This window comes from Arctopsyche grandis, chromosome 1, assembly GCF_051622035.1.
Source record: "Arctopsyche grandis isolate Sample6627 chromosome 1, ASM5162203v2, whole genome shotgun sequence".
Taxonomy (NCBI): Eukaryota; Metazoa; Arthropoda; class Insecta; order Trichoptera; family Hydropsychidae; genus Arctopsyche; species Arctopsyche grandis.
This window is the reverse complement of record NC_135355.1, coordinates 39,086,945-39,094,391: the sequence shown is the minus strand read 5'-3', so window position 1 is coordinate 39,094,391 and position 7,447 is coordinate 39,086,945.

Sequence of the window (7,447 nt, the reverse complement as noted above, 5' to 3'; positions counted from 1 at the left end):
AAAACTTTGTATATATATGATGGTGGAGAATAAGCACTTGGAGGTGTGGTAAATGGAGGTGAATATAAAATTGTCTTTTTTTATCAGAAAAAGGACTAGATATATCTCTAGAATAATGATGACGTTCTATGACCTGAAATAAAATATAAATCTATAATTAGTGATCACTGTAAATTGAAACGAGATACAATAATTCACTTACCTTATCGAAAAATCTACTCAATTTCACAGCATTTGTGGATCCATGTGCAAATGCACTTTAAAATAACAAAAAAAAAGTATATAGTACATATCTTCCTTTATACCCAACGAATGGAAAACTTCTAACAATTCCTATCTATCCTTATCCTTTTTGTAGATAGGAAAATTCCTATCTACAAAAAGGGAAACAAATTAAAAGCTATCAAGCTACTAATTATCGTCCTATCAGTCTTTCACCCATTTTGCGAAAATGTTTGGAAAAAATCATCTCCCCTCAACTGACTATATTTCTAGAATCTTGAAACCTATTATCTATATGCCAACATAGTTTTATAAAAGGCCGATCAGTACTGAGTAATCTTTTAACCGTGCACAATGATTGGTCTCTCCTTCTTAACAATAATATACCCGTAGATCTCGTCTAACTTCAAAAAAGCCTTTAATCGAGTTCCTATCGATCGGCTTTTACTAAAACTCGAGCATGTAGGTTCGAGAGGACGGCTACTTGACTGGATCAGAGTGTTTTTTAAAGTCTAGATACTTCTCAGTGAGGATTGGAACCTGCTCTTCAGAATCTCATCCCTTCCTTAGTGGTGTTCCTCAAGGGTCTGTTTTAGGCCCAATTCTTTTTTTAATTTACATATATTAATGATATAGCCCAGCGGTTCCCAACCTGTGGTACGCGTACCACTTGGTGGTACGCAGTCGATGTTTGGTGGTACGTGAAAAAAAATTAGTAATGGCGGACACGCAGGAATAATTAATTAATAATATCTTTATATAATTAATAAACATTATCTTAATTAATCACATTCGACGTCAATATGTTCAGTCGATGATCGAAAATCTAGCAATCGATACGTTTTCCTCTGATTCGGCATGGATTTTGGAGTGCCTTTTTAAATTTACCGCGTTAGCGCTCCAATAAATAAATGAATTGAATTTTACACCTGAGAACAGCTCGATAATGATCTTTTATGTTGCAGATAAAATTGAAAGTATGATTAGAAAATTATATTTTTAGTATCTATGTATCGAAAATGATCATAAAGAATATGTGTTACTCCAGATCCAGATCCACCCCCGATCGTACCTTTCCATATCTTGTTGGTAACTCTTTATTGAACTGGATCGATTCAACTGTTGATCTTGGGGTTGAATTCCATAGTGACCTAAATTTCTCTGATCATATCGAACATATCGTGTTGCTCTGCCTCACGAATGCTTGGGGTTCTCTTTCGTAATTCTCGACACTACCATAATCCCGCTGTTTTGAGATTGCTGTACAATGCTCTAGTTAGGAGTATTCTGGAATACGCCTCTATGATCTGGAATCCTTACACTAAATTTCTATCTATGAAACTTGAACTTATCCAAAGATGATTTCTCAGACTGCTTTATAAGGAGCAATATGGGATTTACCCATACTTATTTCCTTCACAATTCATCATGGGTATGGTCGGCTACACTTATCAAGTTCTTGTTTTCCATATTTAGAGGCTATATCTCCTGTCCGTCTATCCTAGCTGAGTTGGGCCTAGGGATCCCAATTGAATATTCGAATTATTCGTCTGATTTTTCAGTCATTCGTTATTCGAATATTTCATCAACTATTCGAATATTATTCGTGTATATATATTTTTATAAACTAAATAAACAAAATCAACATGAAAAGAGTGATGAAAAATAAGCCGACGATAATGAAGAAAATGAAATATATAATGGGGATAATTGTGATAAAAATGAAGATAATGAAGAAGATGAAATGTCTACATGTGAAGAAACGGATTTTTATTTATTAAATACGGAAATGTTTGAAGAAAATTACTTTTCGATCGATAATTTTAGAAAACATCAGAAAATAATACGAATATTTAACGTCTTGAACTCTGAAAGCCACTATAGTGGCTTTCGGATATTCGGCTGCCAGCTCTGAAAGCCAGTATAGTGGCTTTGTTAAGCGACTACTTTGAAGCTTTAGTTTTAATATTCATTGGCAAATTTTTGAAGGTTTTATTTTACAATAGTGTACTTAAAGGATACGAGATGCTAGAAAATGTATAAATAGGATAATTACAGTAAAGGGTTAGCGTCTATATTGTTTCTAAGAATATTTGAATTCTTTACCTGCTTCTACATTTGAGTGCGCCGTTTTATTTGGGCAGTCGGTATCGATACATTGTGCTCTAAGGAGGTATTTTAGGTGGGGTGACCATAATTTTACGACGTGTTCGGTAATATTAGTGCATATGGAGAAATAATAAATACAAGTGTTGGCAACATTGAAATTTCAGTTTTTAAACTGTTAGTTAAAATCACATTTTCTATTCGTTACCTAATAGAAAACTTTCAAAACCTAGAAGACTTCCAAAATGATTGTGATAATAATGAAAACGATAGTGAAGGTGATATCAGAGATACAAACAGTGATAATTGGTCGATTTTAAGTCATCATATTTTCAACCAAAAAATTTTTATTTTTCGGTTGAAAATATGTTTTTTAGGAGTGTCTTCAAAAGAGATCGGTTTCTACAAATATTTCGGATATTACAACTCAAAAATAATAATGTAGAACACAATGGCTTTTTGAATCATTTAGATGCTGAATGCAGACAATTAATTATACCGTGCAGAGACATAGTGGTCGATGAGTTCGTCGTGAACTTCAAAGGCAAGATTTGTTTGAAAAGCGTAAAAAAATAGTGATCAAAAACACCGTGTATCTGTTAAATCTAATATTTTCGTCTTTGCCCGCCTTCTGGGATGATCCAACTTTTTTTTTCGATGTATCCTACAAGTAGGTAACGAATAGAAAATATGATTTTAACTAACAGTTTAAAAACTAACCAATAGACACTTTATGAGGGTGGGTACGCATTAAAATACAATGAGTAAACAGACAATAGCTTTGCATCCTTGGACCCAAACTGCCTAACGAACTATAGGGTAGGTATGAAAACATTTCTATAGGCATATTTTAAAAGTTTCTAGTAATAAAACTCATTTATTATACAAAACTGCTGTCATAAATAATACAAGAAATGTAGAACTTATCATTTAGTTCGATTTAGTAATTATGATGGTTTGAAATAATTGAGTTTAGTGACTATATTCGAAAAATGCTATCCCAAATCAACATCATGTTATTATGGTCACAATTGGAGACGAACAGATAGTCCCAAAATAACTGAGCACAATATTTAGTTTTTACCTAAAAAAAAAAATTGCGTATTTTTTGCTAAAATGAATTCACCAATTTGATCTTCGACATAATTTAATAATATGAACAACTAAAATTAAAAAAAAAATCATATAATTTTTTCCATCCTAGAGTAGACTAGTGGTGAAGAGAAATTCCAATAAGAGTGCAAAGTGTTAAGAAGTCACTGGCGAAATATACATTTTTACAAGAAATCATAATGAAAAAAGAAAATAAAAAATTGGAATTATTATTGGCTGTAAAAACGAGGTATGACTATGATAAGACGATTCATTCAAACTTATGCTTGGTACATATATAATTACCTTTTTTTAATTTTCGAATAGCTCTTGATTTACTATTCGATATTCGAATAGTTTAAGTCGACGAATATTTGGGATCCCTAGTTGGGCCTTCATGCTCCGGAGAGTGTGATATGGACCCGCCATCGTCCCCTTATTCACACTCCTCTGGTTAGAACTGTGGCTTTTAGTTATTCTCCCATTCCTCGTGGCCTCCGTTTCTTAAATTCACTGGATGGTACCATTGACATTTGTCACAGGAATTGGTGCAGTTACGGAAGTCGCGACCATTTAGAAAGGTTGAGTTAGTTTATTTAATTATGAATTTATTAAGAATTCTTTTTTTCTGTCATGTTTTATTTAGTTATCTTTTCGGTATGTTCCGAATCTTGCCTTATTAAACTCGCCAGAAAGATCCAACTCAATTTTAATAATTGCATCTGTGCACATCGAAAGGTTACTCATCTGATGTGCAATCTATCATTCGAGAAAACGAGAATTACGTTTAAAGCTGCCGTTCTGTTAATCTGTCGTTCGTTTGTCTGGCGATTTTAGAGCGGATGCACCAAACCCAAGGATTTATGGGCAATTTTTTTCGGTACACTCTTAGATGGCACAAATTAATAGAATAGAACAATTCTTGACGTGAATATGTTAGATCTGGTCTAATCAAATTATTTGTGGTCATAATATCATAATATATATGGGACGAAAGAATAAATATAGCCAGATCCTGAATCCGCTAACACGTATATTCTGATACCACATTTATTTGGTTTGTTAAGGTTATACATCAGGAAACAAATTATACCTTTGAAATCAGTGGCGTAACGTGAATTCCAGGCGCCCCCCTCCTTTTAACACATATTATTTCATGTGTGTAAGGTGGGGGGGGTTATACACATGTATAAAAAAAACTTTCCAAAATAGTAATACATACCTTTCTTACATAGAAAAATCTGTTCTGCATTCAGTCACACAACCTGCTTTATATTTGGTTATCGATGATTTCAAAAATGGATCATAAGTTGCTAAAAGTAATAAAAGATGGAAAATTTCCAGGATTGTTAGAAAAATTAGACTGTCTTGATACCATCGAAGTGCCGAAAACATTTAGCCAATTTAAATGACATTAATAACACGATGAATGACTTGACGCCAGTATTTTACATGACTTTGCAGTTCCGACGAGATATGTATATTCTTCAATTGTCGCTGAATTTATCCACTAATCACACGTAAAACAGGATTTAGCGTGTAATTAAGATTTTTCTTGTCTTGATTTTTCAGTCTTGTTGTTTTACTGATTAACCTTTTTTTTTTTTTTTTTTTATCGTCGGAGGTGGGGAATCTTCCAAAGACATCCTCCAGCCCGCACTGGAGGATAGTGTCGGATTTTTACCGACTAAACCCCACCCCCTTGACTCCTCCGCTCCCCGGACACATTTTCATGTTTTGCTTCGGGAAAGCAGATTTGTCTCAGCCATTTATGGCTCTTCCTTAAAATTATCGGGTTCTTTCTGCGTCTTCTTTACTTTTCATTATCTTGGAAGCAAATGCTTCCCACGCTGACCAGGCAGTTGCGCTATCCAGTATGTCGAAGATCATGTTTCTCAGCGTCAGGTGTTCTACGTCGATGACAGTTCTGAATGTTCTTCTGTCATCAAAGGTTGTGTGGGCCGCGTCGTCCTTCTCGTTTTCACAGTGGTGGCACTTCGGAGTTGTTTCCTTCCCTATTTTGTGTAGGAAGGTCCCGAAGCACCCGTGACCTGCGAGTATTTGGGTCGTGTGGTGATTCAGTTCACCGTGCTTTCTTTGGCACCAAGCTTTTAGGTCTCCGATGAGATGGTGTGTCCATCGACCTTTTTCAGACCCGTTCCATCTGTCTTGCCATTTGATCATTGTGGTCTCTCTGGCTGTACTCTTCTTTTCACCTCTGTAGATCGCTTGTCGTTCAAGAGCGAGTAAGTCGATCGGTGGAATGGCGCACAACACCAGGATGGCATCTTCTGATACTGTTCGGTATGCCGCTGCGACTCTTAATGCAGCTTTTCTTTGAACTCTAGCGAGGCTGAGCCTCGTCCTCTCAACCTTTGTCGATTCCGCCCAAATCGGAGCACCGTACAGGAGGACTGAGTGTACTACTTCGCAGTATAGTTTTCTTCTCCTCTGTTTCGGTCCACCGATGTTGGGCATCAGTCTGGCGAGGTCTTCTGCTATTTGGGCCGCCCTAGCTCCCGCTTTTTCCGCATGTTCTGCAAAGCGTAATTTGTCATCCATCTGCACTGCCAAATACCGTAGTGATCTGCTGAACGTCACCTCAAAACCGTTGACTGTTATTTGAGGAGGCAGCAGCTTTCTGCGGTAAAGATGTTGTGTTCTTTGCGGTGACAAGCAACGCGACATCGTCAGCAAAGGCGACCAGGCTCGTTTCATCTGGCATTGGGATCTTCAACAAGCTGTCGTACATTACATTCCAAAGCGCCGGGCCCAGGACCGATCCCTGTGGTACGCCCGCAGTGACTGATCGCTCGTATTTTTTGCCCATGCATTCTGTACGAAAAATAGCTCTCGATCATCTTGATAAGTTTTTACGGAGCATTGATAGTGACTAATGCATCGAGTCCTTCCCCAGTTGGCAGTGTTGAATGCATTTTTTATGTCGAGTGCGATCATCACAACATGTTTGCTCGCCTTGACGCTCCCACGCCATGCAAGTCTTACGGTGTCTACGACTTCACTGATCGCGTCAATAGTTTAGCGACTGGGTCGAAATCCAAATTGCTGCGATGACAGTCCTGTGTCGTTGTTTTCCAGCTGTTGTTGTAGTCGCTGTAGAAGAAGTCTCTCTAGTAGTTTTCCTACCCCATCTAGTAGGCAGAGTGGTCTGTATGATGAGGGTCCTGGTGGCCCTCCCTTTCCTTTTGAAATCAGCACGAGTTTTTGTCTTTTCCATGGTTTTGGAAAGGTTCCTTCCGACAGACAAGCGTCATACTGAATAACCTAGCCACTTTATATGTATCTTAATCCCAGACTGGTTGGTCCACTTAAAAATTTTTTTGGAAAATTCTTTTTACCATATTGTCGCAAATATCGAATTTTGCATAATTGTATAAAATGCTGTAAATTTGACCATAGATGTCTCTGTGCATGTCAATTGATATTTGTATGATAATGTTACGTACACCGCCGAATAAGTGCAATCGGATTAGGCCAAGTAGCATCCCAGAGACTATATGACCGTTGTAATTGGTTTCGAGGATTATCTTAAGTGCATTCGGCTAACAAAGAACTCCCGAATGAACTAAGTGGGCGGCACGGCTTCCCGGTCGAGTTGATGGTCGGTCGAAGAAGTCAAAACATCTTCGAACCCACAGCGATAGCGTGGGACTGACTTCCGTGGCACATCTAGTACGTGACCACAACAATAGGTAAACAAAACGGACGTCGAAGATGCCCTGAGAGACCTGTCCTTAATAAGGAGGTACTTATGCGATATCAAGACATTCTGGACGTAGCACTGCTAGTGTGTGTATCTCCTTAATCATCAATAAATGCTGTGAAACGACTTTGGCCTTTTACTTGGATCCTCCACCCACCCCTACGCAACAATACTTATAATTCTTTGTACAATGTTTGACCATATGTTGTGTTTAATGTAAAAAATGTATACATGTATAAGATAAATAATAAAATGTAACTAATATGTTTGGTCACAGTGCTGCAATAGATTCAGTGCAATAGC